Source organism: Callorhinus ursinus, unplaced genomic scaffold (assembly GCF_003265705.2).
Source record: "Callorhinus ursinus isolate GAN/ISIS: 27379988/994484 unplaced genomic scaffold, GSC_fseal_2.0 scaffold52, whole genome shotgun sequence".
In the NCBI taxonomy this organism is placed as follows: Eukaryota; Metazoa; Chordata; class Mammalia; order Carnivora; family Otariidae; genus Callorhinus; species Callorhinus ursinus.
Window position 1 is genome coordinate 242,358 of NW_027397114.1, and position 25,036 is coordinate 267,393.

At 46.0% G+C, this 25,036-nt stretch overlaps 1 protein-coding gene across 2 annotated transcripts in view; it reads right to left on the reverse strand.

The window, feature by feature from the left end:
• HLF (HLF transcription factor, PAR bZIP family member) overlaps positions 1-25,036 on the reverse strand; it is a 53,632-nt gene that overhangs the window by 23,836 nt on the left and 4,760 nt on the right. The window lies entirely within an intron of this gene.

The window sequence follows — 25,036 nt, forward strand, 5'->3', positions numbered from 1 at the left end:
CTTAACATACGCTACCATAATATCCTAGACCAGACAGTTTCTGAGAAATGTGTGGTTTCAGAAAAACTGAAAAATTTCCACCTTGCACAAAGGGTTTGTAGCCAAGCTAAACCCATCTGGCTCCTGCCTAATGTGGTCTATGGAGAAATCAGCACAGGACAAAAATCTGCCTTTACATTTCTCATGGGGTGAGATCTGTGTGCCTCTTGGGTAAACAGAAACTAGACACCAAGTCATTACTAAACACTTTCTCCTTTAGTTCCTCAAGCCAGCGCCCACTGGGACCAGGCATGTGAAGGGAAGTCCCACCAGAGTCTAAGTGGACCAAGAACATCCCATTAGCTCTGAAATCCTTGACCATTCCAATGTGTTGACAACTCCCCCCCCGACCCCAATGCCAATCAGCTCAGGTTTCCTAACACAAGACTCCCTTCACAGAAGGCAGGTCTTACCTAGTCATCGGGGGTGAGTTGGTTGACAAGGACACCAACTATAAGGAGATGTTGGGCAAATGACAGGTGGGAAGGGCAGGAGTCAGTACCTGCTGTTAGATGAAGACAAATGGTCTTCGGGTGGGTGGCGGTGTGAGGGGTGAAGGTGTAACTCGGCTTCCTAAAGCCACACAGCAAGGGACACGGCCTCTGGCAGCCGCTCAGTGGACAGGCATATAGAAGATGGCAAGGCATGGCCTCAAGGGGGAGGATAAAAAACTGAAGATTGGTGAGGTTTTTTTTTTTTTTTTTTCTGAAACAGGCTACAAAAGAAGGTCAATAACTGGAATAATTCCTTAAGATGGATAATTCATAAAACCAGTCTCCTGGAGAAGAAATGTCTATTCTCATTCTCTCTCTCTCTCTCTTCCTCCCCTTCGCCCTCCCCCCTTCAATCTATTGAAGCTAACTAAGCAAGAGAAAGGAGACAATTTAATTCCCAGAGCTGGCAAGCTGTGGGGACTTTTCCAGCCTGGGGACTTTTCATACTGAAATCAGAGAAGCAGGTATTGACTTTTAATACGCACAAACTCTACCTACTTCTGATAGAATCTGAGGCCACACCAAAAGGAATGAAATGATTATTTCTTAAAGGCCTATAAAAAGAAGAAATGGGTTATAGTTAAATAATTAAAGAATAGTGAGAAAAGTATCAAACTCTACCTAGGTGTTCACTCTCTGACTCTTGTAACTTGAATCCTACACTATTTTAATACAGATTCATTTAATGTTTTTATCTGTCTAAATAAAGATCTCTGGTTCAACAGGAACTTCAGAGAAGACGGATTGTTCTATTTCTCCAATCGACCAACCACATTAAGGCAAGTCTTGCTGTATGGATCTGAAAGGGCATGACCAAGGCATCATCATTTAGGAGCACGGTCTCTTAATTTTACCCCCTCTAGGTAAGGCCATAGTTCCCAATCCTGGCTAGGGACCAGATTCACCCGGGGAGCTTTTAAAAATTACAGATGCTCGGTACCCCTCCCATTTTAGTCAGAAGCTCTGAAAAGAGGACCTGGGCTCTGTAGTTTTGTTGTGTTTCATTTGTTTTGTTTTGTTTTAATGAAAGAGGAAATAGTCTTCTCACATACTTTTGGTGGGAGTATGAACTAGAACAATTCCTTTGGGTCCTATACACTTTGATCAAGCAATTCCACATCTAGAAATTTAAACTTTAGATATGCCACCCAAACACACACACACACAAAAAAAATGGCAACCAGGGATGAAAACAAGCTAAATAAATTATGGCATATGTCCTGACAATGGGATTCCATTAGCTAGTGGTTCTATATATTCTCTTGTGGAAAGACACCCAAAAGGTATTAAGTAAAAAGGGGAAGTTGCATAACATTATGGATAGTATACATACACTATGTGTAATATACACATTTTTTTTTTTAGAGAGAGAGAGTGCACATGCACATGTGTGTGAGCTGGTGGTGGGGAGGTGATGGACAGAGGGAAAGGGAGGGGTAGAGAATCTTAAGCAGGCTTCATGCCTAGCATGGAGCCGGAGGCGGGGCTCCATCTCACAATGTTTGACCTTGAGATCACCACCTGAGCCAAAATCAAGAGTCAGACCCTTAACCGACTGAGCCACCCAGGTGCCCCAGTATGCATGCTATTCTATGTATATAGTATGTGTACATATATTTCCATAGTCCCATACACACACACACACATGTGATTATAAACACAAAGAAAATGGAAGTGTCCAAGAAACTGTTGACACTTAAATCTGGGAATGAGATATAAGAACTCAAGCTGTACACTTGTACAGTTCTGACTTAATTTTACGACGATCATGTATTACTTTTGTAATTCCATATTTTAAAAGAAATTGTTTCAAAGACCTCCACTGGCAACTCTCACATGGGGCCAAGGGTGAGAACCAATGGTCTAGGGGGAATAGCCCCTGTGGATGTAAGGAGATCAGACACTCAAGCTTCTTAAGGAAACCCACCGCCCACACAAGCAGGAGTGTGCACACCATGTCATACTTCCGACTTGCCAGAAGATGGCGCTCTAGAGGCAATCATCCAGCTCTTCAGTCAAAACTTGTCAAAACCAATTTTTCATTAACCAGTCTTTTTACTACTCCAAGGACGATTTTATGTGTGCCCAAAGCACTCTTTGCTGCTGCTTCCATAAACAGAGGTTTACCCATATTTATGTCATATGTATTTTTTTTTTTTCATAGAAATCCACAGGCTGTTCAATAGTTTCAAATACAACATTGGGGAGATGTTTTCCCGAAAGGAATTGGCATATTCCTTGCTCAGATCACCCCCCTCCACCTCCGCACTGTTTCCCTGTTGTCTTTGCTCTGGTTTACTCATCTCCTTATCTTATTCCAGAGTCAATGCCACAAAGGCAGGTGGTAATCAGCCATGTGGGGCATGCGTCCTTCTAAATCTATCCACACCTTTGGCCCAGAAAGTATGGGCCACAGGGCAGCCCAGGGCAAGTGCCACGAGTTTTTCTGCCCTCCCACTAACACTGATTTTCTGGAAGTGGGTGTGTTGCCACAGCAACTGTCAAATCACATCAATTATGCCGCCTCTAACCTCCCAACAGCTTCTTTAAACATACCACGCTTGAGACACGTGGCTGGAAGTGCCGAGCACCAGGCCCCTCACTGTACAGCAAAGTTTCCTTTCTCTGGGTCGGAGGGAGTTAGCCCCTTTGTGGATTAACTACCATATACATTCATTTTATTCTCTCCCCCCCCTTTTTTATTCCAGTTCAATGTTACCACATAACTCTATGATCTGAATTGTTTCCAGTGCACTTTTTTCCTCTGCATATTTAATAGAGACTAATTCTTAACATCAGTCAAGAAAAACTCAATGAGTCACTTAAATGTATCCTTCCTATTAACATAATTTTTGCTCATTCTTCAAGACACAATCAAGGATTATCTCTGATATTCCCTCTACACCTCATTTGGAGCTGACCACTCTTGCCTCAAGAGCTTCTCAAGTTCAATGGCCAGTATCTTTCTCATCTCTGAATCCCCAACACCTAGTGCAGTGCCGGGTAAGCAGTCGACTCTCAGTAAATATCTGGTAAGAAAATGGGTAAATGGACTCCAAAACAAATGTTCATTTGCTTGTGGTTCTCCATTAATTTTTATTATGTTACTGTTATTAAGTAACAGGGATAATGATGTGATGACCGGGTATCAGACTTGCAGTTAAGACCTAAACAACACATTACAAATCCCTTTTAAGAGGAAGAATACAGAAAGTTCATTCCTGAGACTTTTATACCATCTTCTTTTTCATTCTTGTTTTTTTTTTTTTTTTCCCTGATCCAAGAAGTGCATTGAAAGGGAGGCTTCTCCATATGGGGAGAAGCAACGAAGCCCCAAAGAAGGAAGCGACCACATTCCTGGAGTCCTCAGCAGGCAGCGTGACATCTGGTCCGCACTCGGGGAAAAGAGGCCACATCCTCACATGGAGATCTATTTTTGCATTCCGAACTGCTGATGCTTCACTCATACAAGTTGCCTCACACACAGGAAAGGGAAGGGAACCGACATTTACCAAGTGCCGGCTGCACACGTTCTGCTGCTTCCCTCACACACACAGCCCTCCAGGAGCTGTCAGCCCCATGGGCGGAGTCTGCAAGGAGCACCCCCCAAGCATGCTTCTGAGAGGCACACGGAGGGGAACACGGAGCAAGCACTTCCAACTGCTTCCATTCATCCGGCCGACGGCAAATGCAGAGCCGATGCCCAGCATCTCCGAGTACCCATGCATGCTCCCCCACCCAGGACTCCTCCGGGTGGCGGACTCGGGAAATCCACATGTCTCCCTGTGGCACTGGAGCAGGTCAGCGGAGGCTGGGCTCAAGAAGGCTGAATCCTGTCTTGACTTACACAAACTGTGCTGTGGGCTGAGCTCAGAGGCAGTAAATGTTCCTATTACCCGACTGGAGCATCCCTGTATCTTCCTGGATCTGCGTGTTTATCATTTCATGGTGTTTCACATTTAAAACTATCTTGGAAGGCACGGTGGATTTGAGAATCATACAAAAGCGCAGAATTCATTTTTCAGTTAAATCCTTCCTGATTTATCAGTAAAGCCTGTCTCTTGAAAACCAGCCTCTCTGTGTCCTTTAAAAATCAGACTCCCTGGGAATTTGCTGAAAACTGAGGACCGCCACAGACACGCGCTTGGGTCAGACTGAGGTGGCTCCTTCGGTCTGCATCCCTTCCACATCTAGCTTCCCGGGTCATCATGAATCACTGTGGTGTACCATGGACACAGGTATTCAGACGTTCCAGGACTTCTGCCTTCCACAGGCCAAATGCCTTCTAGACTAGAAGCAGTGGCGGGTTCTGGCGTCTGACTGTGGGGCTTCATATTCCAGCCCTGAGTCCACTGAGCATGCTCCCTTCAGCATGTGTTTGGTTCCCTGGGCCTGTTTTCTCACCTGCGAAAGAACGCTGGGAGTGCCTACCGAGTACTAATAATAGTAGTACGCAGAGGTTGTTTTGAGTTTTAATAAGATCATACACGTAAACCACCTAGCCTAGTGCCCAGACCGTAGTTAAGAGCAAAAGAAGGGTGAGGTAGTCTGTGTCTTTTCTATCCATCCTGTCTGATGGAAGCTCTATGTTCAGAGAAAAACTGGTCCCCACTGCTGACTGATCCTCAGGATCTCATCAGTCAGGAGAAAAAGCAGAGGGACAAGGAGGAACCCCGGGTCCTTGGGGTAAGTCAGCATCACAACGCCCTCCTGGAGTCCTCAGGCTGCACCAAGTCCTTCTTTTAATGTTGGTTTTGTGTATTTGTCTGCTTGTCTTCAGCTTGGAGGGAGGAAGGTATGTGCCTCCAGGGTTAGAGGATGCTCCTTTTACATTCAAAGGGAGATATCCAGAAGCGCCTGAGCAAAAGCCACCCTAGGCCCTGTGACAAGGGGCAACCCAAGCAAAGGCAGCATTCAGCTGAACTAGCCTGGCCTTTTTTTCTAGACTAAAAACAGGCTAATTTATTAATATCATGGAAGCAAGGTGCTAGGAGGGAGTTAAGACCTGAGGAAACAGACTCGGAACGACTTCAGGGCTGCTTCAGGAGTTAATACATTTCTCTTTTTTAAAAAGTTCCCCACCACGCGATCTGTAATGTTTAAATTCATAGACGACTGTGTACATACATTTGCATATGAATAGCTAAGGTCAATATGTTCAATTGTTAATTCTGGGAGAAAGAAGGAAGGGAGCCTGCTATGTACTATTTTTTGTATTTTAAAACTTCTTTCAAAATAATGTTTCCAGTACCTCAGTTGCTTGACTAATTCTCCACACTCTTCTAACCAGAGACCTTTGCCACCTCACCCTGGTGGGAGGGCTGTGCTTCTCCTCAGCATACTGCTAAACTGAGGCAGAGTAAAGTGAGGAACCACGGCACTTGCGGGAAGGCTCCAGCATCTCTGGGCATCGCTAGAAGGTTCAAGCTGTATTTCCTGCACACAGCATGTGGGACACTTAGAATGGACTCTGCAGAGACAACGCTGAGGACATCACAAATGCAGCTCTTGACCTATTGCTGCGGGGGAGGCGGGGGATGGTGGGCCCACAGCATGCCCCTGAGTGTGGGGCTGCAAGCCTTCAGGGTGGGGACCTGGGAAGCCCCCCTCCTCTTCAGCAGGGCATGTCTGCCTCCGCACCCCAACTCCAGTGGGCATGGGCAGAAGCACCCTTCTGTAAACCACCCAAATCCTACACTCAGAGAAGTCACCCCCAACATGCCACACACCAAGGGGCATCCTCCCAGGTCTATGAACCAAAGAAAAGTAAGTTGGTGCTTTTAAAAAATAAACGTCCCTCTGCACTTCTCCCTGCCCCCAACCCAACATGGAACTCCTCTACTTACCCAGCTAAAATCCCAATCAAGAACCTGTTGGATAAGTTTTAAGAACTGTTACAGGTGATCTGGGAACATGCAGGCTGGAGCTAGCGCCTTCCAACTCTGTCTGTCACTGAGGGAGGGAAAATTGGGGGGTCAATATCCACTTTTATTTGTGAGCATCAAAATGCTCTTGTCTGAAAACACTCTTCATCCTTGCCTATTAAAGAATCAATTGGAAAACAGCAAAATGTTAACACAGAAGAGCAGCTCACTGGAGCCTTATGAGGAGCTCGGGGGCTCTCACCGTGTCAGCAGGGGTGTGTGTCTGCACCTTGCCTCCTCCGAGACCACCCCGGCTCAGCTCTGTCCCAGAGGAGCTCATCAGGCCATCCTCACCCTCTGCAAAGACAATCTTGCCAGCACCCCTGAAGACAGGAAAGTTGGCGCAAATTCTCTTTTAAAATCACTTATGATGAGGGACGCCTGGGTGGCTCAGTCAGTTAAGCGTCTGCCTTCGGCTCAGGTCATGATCCCAGGGTCCCTGCTCAGCAGGAAGCCTGCTTCTTCCTCTCCCACTCCCCCTGCTTGTGCTCCCTCTCTCGCTGTGTCTCTCTCTGTCAAATAAATAAAAATCAAATCTTAAAAAAAAAAACCACTTATAATGAAAGTAATGTCTTTGTTATTTCAACAAATGTTTCCTGAATGCCAACTGTGGTCTAAAGCATGTGTTTAGGTGCTGGGGATAAAAGCCTCGTCCTCTAAGAAACTCCGAGTCGGGTGCAGAGTCAACAAGCACCTACCGCGTACATGCAGAAGTGCTTTGTGAGACAAGAGCATAGGTTTCAACACACCTTCACGGACTTCATTTTATGCAAAATGGAAAAAAAATTCCTGCAGGATTAAAATACTCACATTGGTATGAGGATAGGCCAGACTCAAGACCGACAACTTACTGATTTTCAAAGCAGTGCAGGTATAATCTGTTCCCAGTGATAACTGCTCTGCCATTATAACGCATGAAGAAAGGCACTGTGCGTTGCCCCAGTTAATTATAAAGAGAAATTACATTCCCTGAACACTTTCCCAAGTGAGGGCAAGGGGTAGAGGCCTGAAGGAGGCGCCTGGCTGGGTGGCAAGTGACAACTAGCCAGGGCTTACACATTTACCATGGCCGATGTACCAAGCGGAGAATCCGCACAAGCAATGGACAACTGACACCTGACGCTGACCACAGGCCATCTCCATCATCTGCGAGAGCTGCCGTCAGTTGGTCGAGAAGGAAAATGCGATTAAAAAACACCTGTCTGGCTTATAAGGGGAAGGAGAACAAAGCTTCAAATAAACTTCTGAACCTCAACCCTTTCTTAGTACTTTCAGACCTCTTTGAAACGGCAGGGCGACCGCCATCTCCCCAGTAACCTTCTCTAACCTCACCTGGAATGACTAATGTGATTGCAACAGTGTTACTCTGTCAAGTAGCACTCGCTCCACCCCCCCACTGAGCTGATGCATCTACCAGCCATGTGAGAACTTGGCATTATCTTTAAAGCTAATTACCAGCAGGTTTTTGTGACAGGTGGAATGCGTTTCTGTCACTTCCCTTCCGCAGAGTAAGCAAAGGCATCACGAGGTGACCGGCGGGAGGCTGCAGCCTGCTCCCCGAGGTTCTGGGCGAACAAGGGGGCTTCCCATTGATGGCCTGTCCTATGAAACAGCAGCCTGGCAGAGGCACCCTGCTGGAAAAAGGTCCTTTAAATCTTACTTCACTGTGGCTTGGCTGGATGGGACTGACAACAACAGCAACAGTCCATAGCCGAAAACACTAGAACCATAATAAGGCTCAGCACTTGGGAAATCCCTGTGGAATTTATGGCTTGGCATGACGGGGAAGGAGGAGTTTTACTTCCAGTCATTTGTTACAAGATGGGTCTATTTCATTGACAGAAGAGAAGTTAGCCTTATTCCCATAAATCTTTTTTGAATCATTTTGATCTTTCCTAAGGAGGGTTTAAAATTCCAGAAGCAATGTTATTTTCAAACCCAAGTCAGGCACCAGGCAGCCACCTAGAATAACTGAGTCTAAGGGGATACCAAAAGAAGTATATTCTATTAACCTCTCTCTTCTGATACCTCTTTTTTTTTTTAATTTTTAAAAAAGATTTTATTTATTTATTTGACAGAGAGAGACAGCGAGAGAGGGAACACAAGCAGGGGGAGTGGGAGAGGGAGAAGCAGGCTTCCCGCGGAGCAGGGAGCCCGATGCGGGGCTCAAACCCAGGAGCCCGGGATCACGACCTGAGCCGAAGGCAGACGCTTAACAACTGAGCCACCCAGGCCGCCCCCTGATACCTCTTTTTGAAATGAGATCTATGTTTTCCTGAAGGAAAAATGATCAGGTTGGTCCCTGAGAAAAGGAAGACGGAGACAGGACCAGAGGTGGAGTGGGTGGGGGAGGGGTGAGAGTGGGTATTACAAAACCGTGGAGTACAAGGGGCGGGGGGGGAAATAAAAAGGGACCAGGGAGGGAAAACTGAATGGAAGAGGTCCATTTGTTTATTTTCACAGTGTTTGCCATTCCAGGAGGCTTGCTGAAGTTCCTGCCTTCAGTGGTTGGCCCTGGACCAACATTTGAAAGTCTTAGATCTTTGGAAAGAAAGATTTGGACAACAAAGCTGTTTTATCTGGGAGGGTAACTAGTTTACTCAAGAGTTCCAGGACTTTGGTTTTGATGTTATTACCTTGGCCTAAGCTTCTGTCCTAGGCAGTCCTGGCTGTGTTTACTGATTTAGCAAGGGAAACAAAAGATCCCGGGAGGGAGGGGGGCGTCTCTCAGGCCCAGCTTCCACCTTTGGCTGCAGGGCCTCATTACCTGGGCACCCTGCAGACGGCAAAGATGGGGAAGAGTCAAATATTTTTTAAAGGTCCTATCTCTCTCCACTCATAGGAGGGAAACAACACTTCTCTAACTTACTCCCCAAATAGACCCTGCCGAGGATGTTCTGCCAAGGAGTGATGCGAAAGTGTGTTCCAAAGTGAAATGTAAGCTTGGCCCGGTGCCCAGCTCGCGACTGTATTTTGCACAGAGCTGCAGGCTGGTGGTACTGAAGGAGCACATTTCCCTCCACGTGACTGCAAGAGCCAGGCAGCCCAAGCAGATTTCTTTGTGTTAATAAAATGTGATCTCTAGACAGTACACACCAGCAGCCCTGGGAAAACGTGAGCCAGGGAGAAGGACCCAGGGAAACCCACGCACAGTCCTGGCTGCAAAGGGACGGCAGTTGCCGGTAAACTCATTGGTGTCAAGGCGAGGCCTTCCAGGCCTGCAAGTGCAAATGGAGAGCAGAGTCTGGGAGGAAAAGACCTGTCAGGTGCTTGGGGGAATGCTGCTAGAGAAATAAAAATAATCCATGGAATCCTATCAAACATGATCCCATGCAAATGTTTCTTGGTAGTCCTTTGTGGACACCTTCTCAAGATTTGGAGTAGACCCGGCATTCTGGGCACCTCGCCCCAAAACTGAGACTACCCCAAATACGGCAGTTTGACTCCCAGGTTCAATTGTATATATTCTGATCTGGTGTAAGGGGTGGTAAACACATATTTCTATTCCCTCACCCCACAGCGGCCCAGCAGATGCAGTCAACTTTTTATGAACACAGGCAACCATGGGGAGGGAATCATAAGCAACCAAAACAATCACCATGGGAAGGCCTGCCTGGACCATGAAGAGCTTGCTTCTGTGGCCGACTCCTGCCTCGTTAACCACTGTGGCCTTGGCCTCCTCTGACCCCAGGAGGGAGCCACTGCTCAGGGCCTCAAGCCTGTCAAGCTGTATCTTTGCGGGGGGGGAGGTTCACAGGCTGAGGAGGAAAAGGGGGGAATAGCCACCCCTGCTCACTGAGCCTCCTTTTAACACAGCAGATCACAATCTCCAGGATTTTCCAATTCACTATGCCCTCTGGCCAACTTGATCTTCCCAATGTGGAGTGTGTGGAGGCTGGAGTACCAGGGGCTCCCAAGGGAGCTTCTGAACCCCTCAGGGACTATGCTGGAGATGGCAGGACTTTATGGGCCAATGGGTTCCTCTGGTTAAAGGGAGTGGAAAGTCCTAGAAGACATTGCACCTCTGCTCTCCTCCCCTGCAGCAGCCCATCCCCCAGGCTCCTTGACCACGGGCAGGCAATCAGCCATAACCAGCTAATTATAAAGCAGCGAAGTTGATGAGCACCTCCCAGGCCCAGGTGAGCCTTCACCTTGGTTAATCTGCAAACCAGTTAATCGGCCTCAGGATAATTGAAAGTTAATCGTATGCAGAACTCAAGTGCAGTCATTGGAAACAGCAAGAAACCACAGTAGCAGAGGAAGCCAGGTCCACTCTCTGCGAACTCTCTCGGTCCGCTTTCTAGATTCTCCGCAGACAATGTTTAACCTCAGGGCCACCACCCCCTGCCTCACACACTCCCGGACCCACCCCTTGCCACACAGTAACCTTGATCCCAGGGAGCACATTTTAAGTTCTCAATAAAATGTAACCACTATTATTCCACTGGCGCAGTGCATGGATCCCAAGCTAGAGACATCTGGCTGGCTATGGGAGGCATACTGGGAGAGCTGTGAGCAGCATCACAGGTTCAAACATCACAAGGAAAGCAGATCCACAGCACAGACACATAAAACTCATTCTAAAATGGAAGAGAAATAAACTTCAGAATATCGGTTCCATCAGCATGGATAACGGAAGGTCATCCCAGGCCCAAGCAGACTGTTAAATTCTCCAATGCCTTCTTCAAGAAGGTGGAAGCACAAGAATCACAGTGTGGAGGCACTGAGGGGCCCAGCCTCCTGTTCATTCCAAGGTACAGGTTTTTCAGGGAATCTGCAGCCATGACTGCTGGCCACAACTGCCAGGCTCGGTGGTTTGTGGTGGCCTTTGCTGAAGCAGTGAACACCCACCCAAGCCCGACCTCCACTGCAGTGTCCCCTGGAACCTGATGGGGATTGTTGCTTTTACAACATTTCTCCACCTTGCAACTCCTGCCCTGTGATCACGGTGCAGAATCAAGAGACTTCCCTTCTTCCATTCTATCAGCTCCCCAGAAGCAGCCTCCCGCAGAGCACAAAATAGTATGTGCCAGGGGTTCGGAATAACACTTTTCCAGAACACCAGAAACCGCACAGGCCCGAGTCCTTGATCTTCTGCCCAAAGGAGGGACAAGTACTGAAGGATCTTTCCAACCTGCTGTCGGGGCAGCAGATACCTGGCACAAATACTGTCCCACCTATGCCCGTGGCAGACATCCTTAATTCATCACAGAACTCTTTGCACTGAGCCCGGCCCAGGCTTCAGTCTTCCAAGATGACGTTCCAGGCACCTACCAGTGCATTGCAGCCAGCTGGGAGCTGCAGCCTGCTGCCATGGTGAGGGGTGGGGAGCCACAAACCTGAATCCAGACATGCAGGGGAGCAAGCCGGAAGCAGAGCTGGCCACTGCCCTCCTAGAGAAGTTGCCATCAAAAAAGCGAGCTGTGGGGCTTGGGGTTTTCCTTTTCTCCCCCCCATAAAAAAAAAAAAAATTACTTTGTCTGGCTAGTAAACCACTGCTAAAAAACCCAACTCCTGGAGCAGTAATTCCAGCCAGATAACCTGCTTTCAGGGTTACTCAGGAATGGTGAATACCACAGAGAAGCCAGGAGTCCCCATTCAGAACAAAGGCCATTTTTAAGGAAGAAACTAGCTTTTAATGCTGTTATTTTTTTTTTAAGATTTTATTTATTTATTTGACAGAGAGAGAGACAATGAGAGAGAGAACACAAGCAGGGCGAGTGGGAGAGGGAGGAGCAGGCTTCCCGCAGAGCAGTGAGCCCGATGCGGGGCTCGATCCCAGTACTTTGGGATCGTGACCTGAGCCGAAGGCAGATGTTAACGAATGAGCCACCCAGGCGCCCCAATGCTGTTATTTTTTCCAAAGGTGTCAAATGTCTTTTGCTTTTCAGCTTTAGTGTTTAAACTCCATCATTCTTTATGAGTGGCAGAAGGTCAGAGTCTTAATCCATCTCCTTGCTTGGGAGCAATACCATCACCCCAAGAGGCTCTGCATTTTTTGCACCAAAATTTGAATGTTAGTCTTCCAGCTCATAGTAGCCTTAGAACAGAGTCACAGAGCTAAAAATAGCAGCCACATTTTACAGATAAGAAAATGGAGTCCTTGAGAGATTCGGTGACCAGGGACACACAACCCAATCCTGGCAAACTAGCTCCAGAACCTCGATTTGGCTGACTCCAAATTCAGTGCTCCTTGTAAATGGCCTACCTCCAAATTGCTGCTACGTGTTTTCTCTTTTTTAAGATTTTATTTATTTATTTGAGAGAGAGAGAGATAGCACGAGCAGGGAGAGGGGCAGAGGGACAAGCAGACTCCCCACTGAGCAGGAAGCCCGACATGGGGCTTGATCCTGGGACCCTGAGATCATGGCCTGAGCCAAAGTCAGATGCTCAACTGACTGAGCCACCCAGGTGCCCTATCCCCTCTTGCCACCTAAAACCCAATGGAAATAAGAATGCTAACCCAATGTATACTTTGAATTCTACTTTGGTCAATTTTCTAATGGCTAACTTATATTTATGACATACTTGTAAATTAGAAGGATGTAGATTATTCTCACCTTACAGATGAAGAAGTAAAACCCCAGAGAGGTTGATAACTTGCTTGAGACATGTGATAGCACAGCTGGGACTATAAAGTAGATCTTAGTGTACCTAGAGAAGCATCATGAGGCTTTGCAAAGACTCAGCCTGACAACACAGAAATCTGGGAGAGTCCAAACACTGAACTACAAGTACCTTTTAGAAAGTAATCTTTAAATACCAGATTCTCGGGGCACCTGGGTGGCTCAGTTGGTTAAACATCTGCCTTCGGCTCAGGTCATGATCTCAGGGTCCTGGGATGCACCCCACATCAGGCTCCCTGCTCAATGGGGAGTCTGCTTCTCTTTCTCTCTCTGCCTCTATGCTCTCCCTTTTCTCTCTCTCTCTCTCAAATAAATATTTAAAAATACATAAATAAATACCGGATTCTCACTCTGAATTAAAACTGAGTGACAACTGTGAACAGGCACAATCCCAGGTCCCTTCACTGATTAGCCCATTTAATGTAATTTAACCCCATGACCATCCTGTGATTGGCCGCCACGTTCTGGGTGAGGAAAGGTGGGGAAGGGGCTCATAATTTAAGTGACCTACCCAAGGTATCATGGGTTCTCAGGAGACCTCAACTCCAAATCCAATTTAGTTTAGTTCCTAGAGGGTCCAACCATGACATGCTTGTGCTATTAGGACTGTGTTTCTTTGAATATCTTTATCAAAGCTTGTTATTTCTGCCTCAAAGATGATTTCATCCTGATCTCCATGGTTTTTGGCCACCGAGACATGCCCAAATTTATTTTTAAGCTGCCTGTAATCAGAGTGGAAGGGCTGATGAAGAAAAGAGAAAACGTACTTTGGCGACATAGCCACAATATGCAATCCTCTTGGGAGCAGACTAAACTCCAGGAACCAACATCATTTCTAATATGAGCTGATTTCCTATAACCCCTTCCATTAAGTGCTTAGCACCATCCCGGCTTTAACACATAATGGGTATTGCTATGATTTCATATGCATTTAGCTGATTTAAACTTAGGAGCATTGTGCCCACTCCTTTATGAAAGAGCAGAGATATTTCATTAGATGTAAAAATATGCTCAGGGAGCTCTAGCTGGAATCCAGAGGGGGAAATCTTGCCTAGTTTGATGTACTTTGTTAATCTTAAGACAGGACTATTGTACCTTGAGAAGCTTTATCCTGCCACACCCATATGTACAGTACACAAAGTACTATAGCAAGACCTATGCCAAGAACTCCACATCTCTAATCTGGTTGAAAAACAAAGTCATATCAGGTTAATTCCAATTCTTAAATTAATCAACTTCTCGTCATCTCCTTTGTGTAAAGAACTATTTTCATACTTTTCTTCCAAATAATCTCCTTTGGTTTTCTCAATTTCCTCACGTTCCCATTCCACTTCAACAGAAGGGTCCATTTTTCCTATCTGGAGACCTCCCCGCCACTTTTCCATCTTGTAGGGGGATTTAAGAAGAAAGTGTCTCAGAGGTTTGCACTAGGGGGAGCAGAAGGTCAGGGAGTTGGCTACCACTGGGGACCTGCCTTCCTACCTCTCCCCACCAAACAGCCAATCACCAACAACGAGGGGGGCTGCTAGTTCTCCATCACATGACTCTAAGGTGTCACCAAAGAGAAAAAAGAAGAAACCCAACTCACAAACCTTATAGCATGTTGGAAAGGCTTGAGAGTCCCCAGAGAAATGTATATAAGTTCCATTTCTCCCTTCCCCCTCCCACGCTCTTTCAGACACAGAGTCAGAGGCTGGCAGGGGGACGGAGATGAAAGACACAGCCCTGGCCCGTGGAGCATACATCTCCTAGCAGAGCTGCCCAAGAAAGCAAGTGGTTACACTGTTACAGGACCAGAACCAGAGTTTCCAGGTGGAGTAGATCTTTCCCCAGAAGTCGATACACAGGATGCTCAGCTGCTCTGCCTCCTCATTACTCTTTCTTCCCTACCAACGGGGGACACAGAAGGTGGGAGAGCCGTTTCCAGGCCATCAGTACTGTAGCACGAGACGCCCTCCTACTTAAGTGTCCACGTGATGATGATGGAGGCAGAGGAAGAGGAGAATACAGATTCCAGTGATGAAAGCTACCACTCCTGTACTGAGCACTGCTCAAGTGCTTTGCAGGTACCACCTCATTTACTCCTCCAGGAATCCTCTGAAGCAGGTATGATCTCCCCCACATTCAGAGCAAAAAACAAAGGCAGAAGAATTACAGAGCCGAGATCTAAGTTCAGGCCAGAGGTTTAACCCCCACGTTATTGGATGCAGAGAAGGGGAAGATTGAGAGGAAGTTGCTCCAACAGATGATTATTTCATTAGTCGAATTCAAGAAAAAAAAACAAAAACAAAAACACTATCCTTGGGGATTGGTCTAGGACATCCTAGATGGTAGGTAAATAAACAAAAATGCTCTTTTGGTTCCACACACTTACTGTATAGGAAAATTTAAGTTTATGAATATAAAAGGTAAGTGTGGTGGAGCAGATGGGGGAGGGAGGCAGACAGAGAGAAGCTGCAACAATTTGGTGGGAAGGCCAATCTATACTGCCACAAATGTCCAAAGGACAGACCTTCTCCTGCCACTCACTGATACACACTGTGATTATGAACATCAATTTATATACACACACAGGTAAGGTCTTTAAAGACAAATTTGTACTCAAATAAGTAAATGTGCCTAAGATTATATTTGCATCATTAATCTGTTTGGTGATATCTTTCTTCATAAAGAAGATGTAAATTTCAGCTTCATCAATTAAAGGTCAAATGATCACAAAATCTGAATCAATGCGATGTGACTATCAGGAAAGCTGAAGGGTAGGAAGAGAAACAGAATATAAATAAATTCAAATTGCTTCTTCACACCTAGTTTTAGGAGTAGTGAAATTTCATTCATCTTCAAACTTGTAAGGAATCTAGTAACTAAATGCTACTAAATGGCCTGTTCTGTTTGAGTAAATTTCACTTACAATGCTAAAAAATAACTTGTTTTTTTACACAGATGTAGATATTATTTTAAAAATCATTCAGGTGGTTACTGGTCATTTGAAATAAATATATGCTAGATTCTACCAGGAAAAAAGACACTTACTTCCCCTGGGAAGGTGTCTTAATATAAAGAAATCAACTGTAATGAAATAAAATCTATGAAATTCTTACAAAGTCAGTTTCATAAATTTATCCTCAGAAAGTCTATTAAGGCTTTTACTTCTCTCTTTACACATTCTAGATCATCACTCTTTCCTCTCTAAATCTTTCAGTGGCCTTTGGTCTCTTAAAAGCAATATTATTTTGACTGGATCTGAGATCCCCATCCTATTTTTAAACTTTCCTCTAGTAGAAGTCTCCCTAATCTCCTTAGTGATACTAACTAATGAAGCCCACAGCATAATGAATCCATTCTAAGGTGAACTGAGTGTTCTGTTTAATCCTCAGGGCGGACGGAGTTTAACTGTTTGCCACTCTCCTTTAGAAGTACTGGGTGGCTCAGTTGTTTCGTGTCTGCCTTCAGCTCTGGTCATGATCTCAGGGTCCTGGAATCGAGCCCCGCGTCGGGCTCCCTGCTCGGCGGGAAGCCTGCTTCTCCCTCTCCCACCCCCCCGCTTGTGTTCCCTCTGTGTCTCTCTCTGTCAAATAAATAAATAAGTAAGTAAGTAATCTTTAAAAACAATAGAAGTACTCTTCCTATCTTGGGGTATTGAGATCTCTGATGTGGATAATCTGATTACTGCATATCTCGATGATCTTGTTCATCTGGTTTACAGCACGGATTTCCATTGGTCAGGGCCCGGTGGCATCCTTCCCCAAACAAACCTTCCCTTTTCCCATTCAATTCAATTGGAGAGGCGTTTATCGTGCATGAATGGACAGCCTCGCTTCTTAACTCTTTCCATTAAGAGCAGAAGCACTTACAGAGCAGCAAAGAGACTTTTCTTCTCTGCTCTGCTGTCCAGGCCTGGATTCCATAGCAAAGACATCAAATCAGACTGTTAAACCCAGAGCTAATTAGAAAAGAAAGCATTGCTCTTCCCCACTCAAGGAGTTTTCTGCCAAAGCACTTATTTTTGCTGATCCATTTATGCAATCCCACTTTCTAAGAGAACATTTTGTCACAGATGATTTAGTGTTGTAGCTCCCTGGAGCATCTTTCTGTAGCAGGCGCTCATTGTTTTTAGGAATCTATGGTCTCCCAGGCAAGATTTGAGAGGGAAAGAGGTTTTATTAGCCACAAGCCATCTCTCATTATAAGATCCCAAATTCTAAAGCATTCTTCCAAAAATCATTAATGAAAAAAGAAAATCCCAGATTATACTTCTAAAAACAAAAGTTTCGGGAACCTCATTGTGACAGTGGAACGGTGTGATTTTTCAGGACAGAAGGTGAGACTGGATTCCCATCCTGAGATGGATGGGTAGGGAGCTGAGACAGTAAGGATATTTGTTAAAGTCAGAAAGGAAACAAACATTTTAGGAATTTCCACCTTCAGTCATGGAGTGTGTATCCACCAGAAGCCAATTTCACAGAAATGAGTACTGTACGGTTTTCCCCCAACAGACCCTCAATTCTGCCAACACTCCCGTAATTGTCTACTGTACATAACTGGAGGTGAAACTGCACACATTGACTGCTATTTTTAAGTTAACTGGTTTAGGTGAGGGCAACTCCTCCAGCTTTCTGTCATCTTGGCCTGATACCAGAGTACACTTCAGGGGAATGCGGGCAAGTCACCTTATGCACGTGCCATTCGGCGTCCCCATCCCATTCCCCAGACCCTGTCCCCACAACACAAGGCCCCTTTCCTCTAGCAGCATTCCTGAAGCAACACACACACACACACACACACACACACACACCCCACATCCACCATATCTAAGCATGATGCGCAGTTAATTCCGGTTTCAGGGAAGAAGGAAGCCACAAATACAAGGTCAGGACTCAAGAATGCAAAACTATAATGATTCCTTTGTCTCTCAGGAGTAAAATTAATAAGCTGGCCAGAAACCTGGCTAAGTATTTTTAGCTGGATATTACTGCTGCAGGTAATCCTTATAATCAAGCACGATTTGTATCACTGAGGCATTAAGGTCTTCTATCTTTTTCTCACATACACATATACACAAAGAACAACAACAAAACCACACTCAGAAGTCAGTTCAATATACTTGTTTGCAAACCTGGTAAGCTTATAAAATAGAGGCATTTAGAAGTGATGAATGTTAATGGGTTGGGTTTATTAAAATCTGTTTCTCTACTCCTGTGAGACCAGGCCTGCTTTTGGACTTTTAAATTCTGAACCATTCAAATCCCTCCAACTATTTCCTTGCCAAAGAGTGTTTCCCCCAATCACTAAAATCATAAAGCCCAAAATGATGGGCTTTATAAGTGAAACCTAAACCCTGTGTTTTTGAATTACTTTCTCTAGATCATTAGAACATTGTGTTTGCAAAAGCTGTTTGATGTTCAAGGGAGAGTATTTATTTTCAAAATAATAATAATAAGGAAGTCCCAGTTTGCCAGAGGAAACTATTGTGAAGTATCTAAAATGTTTCAGATCCAACCTTGAACCCAAGTGGAAACGGCCACATGCTACTTCCCTCCGCACAAACCTTCAGTGGCTCCCCACTGCCTACTGGATAGAGTTCAAGCTCCACAGCCGGGCATTCATGAAGCTGCTAGCCTGCCTGGCACCGGCCTCTCCCGACGCCTCTCCCTGACTCCTTCATAGGATTTTCCTGCACCAGCCGAACTGGATCTACACCTCGTTCCCTCAACACCCAGCGGGCGTCCCTGCCTCTCCCACTCTGCCATTCTGGTGTTCCGTCTCTCACTCCCAGACCCAACACAGGGGCCAGCGCTTCCAAGAGGACTCACCTCAGGCTCTCTTACCCCCGAGGCAGAGGCTGCCTCCTGTGAGGTCTGGTGGTTTCCTATTGTCTGCACTGCTCCCTTATTTATCTTTAAGCATTTTACTCACTTTCTTGATCACTCTTCCACCTCCTCTTTTCAGTAGATTTATTGGAGGCCTCTCTGTCCCCATCATTTGGCACCAAGGACATGCTACTCTGTCCTGTCGCTCACCTTTTTACCTCAAAGTTCTATCTTCCCTACTAAATTGCCATCTCTTTGAGACCAGAAGCCAAGCTGTACCCTTGTCTGTCCTCCCCAGGGCACAGCACAAAGTGAAAGCTGATGCTATTTCTGAGGACAAGCCACACTGCTCCTAAAACTTCCCCTGTCGCTCCCTAACCTTCACATCACTGACAAGAGAAAAGTAACAGAACTGACTCATGCGTGGTAAGGCTGGCCCCCTGTGGGCCAGGGGCCATGCTGGACCCTTGCACATTACGTTTAGAAAGCTCACAGAAACCAAAAAAAGATATTACCTTATAGATGAGAAAAGAAAGTACAGGAAGAGTAAGGATTTATCCATTATAGGACCATTTGGGGGAGAGACGAATCACTACGCTGGAATGCTTATGCAAAGTCTTGCTTAAAAGCAGGAAGGTAAACTAGACCTCTCTCCTCCAGCACCGTGATATGCCTTACGGCTTCTTTACCCCTGAGGTCCTTATATTGCCTTCAAGTAGAAATACTAATGCCTATTATTAAAAATTCAATGGTAACATCGATTGATTGATTTGCTAGCACATATGTCAGGGAGAAACCTTCTAATCAGGAATTTCTTTGAACTGCGTTTTGTTTTAGTTTTTAATCTCACGAGCAAGGAGGAATGATTACAGGTTGCAGTCAGCTACCCCAGGTTACTTAAAAACTCAGAAGCTAAGAGGGGCAAGCAAGACTGGGCAGAGGAGCAGAGGACAAATTCAAATTCCTTGACCAGAGGCCTTAATGGGCTAGGAAAGGCAGCGTATGCAGACTCACCAGGAGACCAATTCTAGGTCCTCCAGGGAGAAAGAGAGATGGTAATGAGGATGCCACTCACAGGCAGTTACAAACTGTTATTGAGCGCTTACTGTGTGCCAGGCACTGTGCCAAGTACTCCATATGCACCGGCTCACAGGACCTTCCCCAATCCCACGAGGCAGATCCAGTGATTATTTCCAAGGTTCGAGATGGGAAATCAGAAGCAGATCATGTAAATGACCTGCCCGAGATCCTGAGCAAGCACGAGTCAGGATTCACACCCAGGTTGGTTGGTTTGTTGGATCTTAAGCTCTAAGCCATTGCTCTATGGTCCATTCAGAGCTGCCTCAGACAGGCCATTCTGATGGGTGCTGTGAACGGGGGTGGGGGTGGGGGGGTGCACCAAACATCTAGGTCTTCAGGAAATTTAGGTTCATTCCAAAACAATGGTTTAGGGGCTTTTGGGTCAAGACATTTGCTGGAGGAGTATCAAATATAAACTAAGTGAAAGATATTCTCAACCATCTCCATTAATGAATCAAATGCAGACTCTGTCCCTCCCTGTCCCTCCCTGACGTGTTCCTTCCCAGTGTTTTTTTTAATCCTGTGACTTCCCCTGCTACTTCCCTCTTCCCTCCATTTTCACTGCTGAGACATAAAAAATGACTCCCAGGGAAGAGTGATCAGTGCGGTTGCAGGAGAGGTTCCAGAGAAGCCTAATAAATCACTGCTGTCTTCTTATCCTCTGGCTTTCTATACTTGGATGTTATCAAAGCTTTTCGCTTTCCACCTTGCCCACCCCTTTCTTTCTCCTCCACCTAGTTCTGTCTTCATCTTGCTATTTTTCTAGTCTGGTAGGCACAGTGCTCAACTGGAAAGACTCTGCCAAGACCCTTGGCAGGAGCCGGCCTCCAGGAATCCTGCCCGCCACAGTGGTGCAGCGAAGACAGGACCTCTGGGCGGACAGGCGCAGGAGAGAGGGCCGAGTCTGGGGTCTGGCTACAGGGCTGGGCAGAGCAGGTTTCCCTGGCATATGAACAGCCCTACAGGGCTCAGCTTTCTCATGCCAGGGTCAGGATTACAATTTCTTGCTGGCACTTGCTGTAGCTCGCCTGGGAAGAGAAGCAAGGGCTGGGGTGGGGGACGGAAGCAAGCCAACACACCACCCGGAGTTGGGCAAGCTCAACAGGGCACTGCCACGTGCCTGAAGCACACGGTCACACAGGCAGGCGGCCAGGGTTGCAGGGCTCGCACGAGAGCCGGGGGTGGGGAGTAGGAGGGGGGCTGGGCACCAAGCCGGTGGCTCTTTCCACACTGGCAGAACAAGAGCTGCTAACCTAGAAGCACCGCTGCTGGGTTAACACTAGGAAGTCACTTGTCCTAACCCAGAATGAAGGACCAAAGTCAAGCACGCTACACAGAAGAAGGATTGGGCATGTGGAGGGGGAAAAAAAAAAAAGCATGTCCTATTTTTGCAGATAGAAAGGGACTGGATGAAACAAATCCCTAAATGGAAAACGGGGGTTGGGAATACAGTCTAGTTCTTTCCCTGCTCCCATGCCACTGACATCAGAACAGCAGATCCAGACCCTGAGTATCCATGTGCCACACGCCGTGCCAAACTGTCAGGTGCCACCCCACGTAATGCTGCCAAAACCCCACGGGAGGGGACTATTTATCATCTCCCTGCTATTGAGAGTAACCTGAGGCTTAAAGAGGTATGGAAATCGACACAAAGTTGCCCAGCAGGCCCATGTGGGTCCAGGACAGGAACCCAAACCCCCAGGTCCAGAGCTTATGCTCTTCACCGCCGACCTGCCTTCCACACCCACCTGAAAATCCCTCTTGCCAGAAGACTAGGAACTCCTGTCCTGGGAATGTCACAACAGATCAAAGCTAAGAGAAAAGGACAAGCCTGTCCTCTACAGGGTGTGGTGGGGAAGAATCACTCTAACAAGAAACAGAAAAACGTCTGACTGCCTCCAGAAGAAAGCTGACTCTCTCCCCTTCATGATGTCCTTGATCCCAATGAATGCAAAACACTTCCAAGCTGCTTGAGACGCAGTGCACAGCAACTATCAGTCACGATGCTCCCAACCTGCAGACATATCAATGTGCTGGATGGGAAGATATAGAACTGCACAACCCTTAAGGGGAGGGAGAAACTGAAGCTTCACCTTATGATGTGGAGAAACGCAAGAGCTTCCTGTTGCCTGCGCAGGACCTCCCACAAGCCCAGACCCACCAGCACAGAACTCCCGTCTGTCATTACTCAGATCCCACAGCCAGCATGTTCCTTCCACGCCAAGACCGCGTCAGGAAGGAAGGTCAGCAGAAACAGAACACAAATGCCATCTTGCAAAGGTACCATGGGTTCTCCCCCACCTCCCCACTCTTCTTTTGCCACCCACTCATGCCCTCCTCTTCCCACACAGCACCCGCCGAATGGAAGGGTTTTCACTTCACTCTGTAACCAGCCTTCATCATGACCCGGTCTCTGTGCTCACAACTAGAAAGACAACCTTCTTAATTCTCAGCTGAATATGGGTCTAACTGTGGTAGGACACCCCCAAGCTATTCAAAGAAAAACCACCAGAGGAAACGATTTCAAATCTGGCTTTACAAGCATGTGATTTAAAAATAACTCTGCCTTTGTCTGCTACAGATGACTTTCCCTAAAGGGACTGCTGTCCTTAAAGCAATCGCTCAATTCTCTGGGCAAACAGATTCTTATTTTTCCAGTACCCAGCGCATACCTCCAGGAGAGCACTCCTGGGGACCATCTCTGATAGCAACTGAAAGGCAAACATCGAAGCGGTCAGGATGACTCCCTCCATCTCCGCGGACCTGAGACCACCAGGAATGTGGCACCTTGGACACCAGAGAAGACGGTGCAGGTGGCTACAGCATCCAGCAACCACCGTCATCAAGACGTCAGCCCAGAAAGCTGAGCCATCACCCCATAGCCATGGGAGGTTTCATAGGATCCCTGAGTTACTTCTTCAAAGAAAACTGTATTTCTTCAGATATTTGACTTATTCTTTGATCAGACAGCTAGAGGAATAAAGATGGGGGGCATAAAACAGGAAAGGGGGTTGGGAGCCATCATGGTAAGTGGTTAAGAGAATTAGTAAGAACGCTCACCTTATCGTTCCCAAGACACACTTGGGGTAGACCTAGAAATGCATTAGTTGTCAGCTTATGGCTTAATTTCCTTTCAACCAGACAGGTGGCACTAATGACACCAGGCTACTGAGCATAATTCAAAAGATGCATGCTGAGCAAATACAGAAAACAAATGTTTAATAGAATTGCTTTGCAATTATCTCCCGATCCGCTGGACGCCAGACTTTTATCAACTAACAGCGTATAACCATGCTCTTATTAGCATGATATTTCTTCTTGGCAACCCAATGTCACCTGACCTTCTCAAAAAGTTTTGCCAGAAAGAATTACAGGAGACAAAAAGCATCCATGTGCATGTGACAGGATCCTGAGTTATGCCCAGATTTTGCTGTCCAAATTGAAAGTCTCTATCAGTAGTTCTCAACAGGGGTGATTTTGTACCCCCCCCCCCCGGGGACAGTTGGCAGTGACGGGAGACATTTTTACTTGTCACGGGGGGGGGGGCAAAAGTCACCCCCCCACCCTGGCTTCTAAGGGCTAGGAGCCAGGGATGCTGCTGAACATCCTACAAGGCACAGGACAGTGGCCCACAGCAAAGACTTATGTGAAACCTCAACAGTGCCAAGGTTGAGAAATCTTGATCTAGACTGAAATGATACAGTTCCCAGAATGCTCAAGGCTACACATGTGCTCTTCCCTTCTGGGGACTTCTTTTCCTCAAGGTTAACGTGGTATTTCTGTTCTGGTCACGACTGGGATTGCATGGAACGATCAAGAACCTTCTTCCTTTTCAGCTTTGTTTGGGACATACCATCTGTCCATCCTGTCCACATCCCTTAGACATTTATTTTGCATTATAAACTTTGTAATGACCAACATGGCAGAGTGTTATTGTCTCTGTACTTGGCATTTGAAGAAGACCTTTAGCTTCCCTGCCCCCTTCTCGTTAGGATTAGTGAGTTTTCAATTCAAAGATTATTTTGAAGTATGTTTCCATTACCAAAAAAAGACATTTAAATGAAGAGCTTATTTCTAGATTCCAGTGCCCCCTTTGATCCTAGTACCTAACAAAATGATTTCTGCTGAAACTCAGGAGTTTTTTGTCACAGATTACAAGTCTGATTGGGGCACCCCAAGTTTTTTTGGTTTTGTTTTGTTTTTTATTTTATTTTTTTATTCTTGGGCAGCTTTATTTTTTTCCTCCCAAATATTATATTTAATATTGCTACATTTTTGTATGTTTTTAATTCAATTAAATAATATATATTATTAGTTTCAGAGGTAGAGGTCAGTGATTCATCAGTCTTATATAATACCCAGTGCCCATTACATCACGTGCCCTCCTTAATGCCCATCACCCAGTTACCCCATCCCCCCACCCCCTCCCCTCCAGCAACCCTCAGTTTATTTCCTATAATTAAGAGTCTCTGATGGTTTATCTCCCTCTCTGATTTCATCTTGTTTTATTTTTCCCTCTCCTCCCCTATGATCCTCTGTTGTTTCTTAAATTCCACATATGAGTGAGATCATATGATAACTGTCTTTCTCTGATTAACTTATTTCGCTTAGCCTAACACCCTCTAGTTCCATCCATGTCATTACAAATGGCAAGATCTCATTTTTTTGATGCCTGAGTAGTATTCCATTGTATATACATACCACATCTTCTTTATCCATTCATCTGTCAATGGACATCTGGGTTCTCTCCAGTTTGGCTATTGTGGACATTGCTGCTATAAACATTGGGGCACTCGAAGTTTTTGAAAGTCTTTGATTAGTACTTATTCTAACAAGCTCTGACAAATGGCTTCTAAGGAAGCCTCCAAATCTCAAACCCTGATTCTTGATTCTCAGTAGGAACAAAGACGTGGGGACTCAATATTTACATGCCTTTTGGGAAAAAATACGTATATCTAACCAGGCACATATCTTGCATTTGCCAGGGAACGGAGAAATACCCGTCAACTGAGTATCCGTGTTAAGGCTGGAACACACCAATCCAGTAACTATTGGCCAAAGTC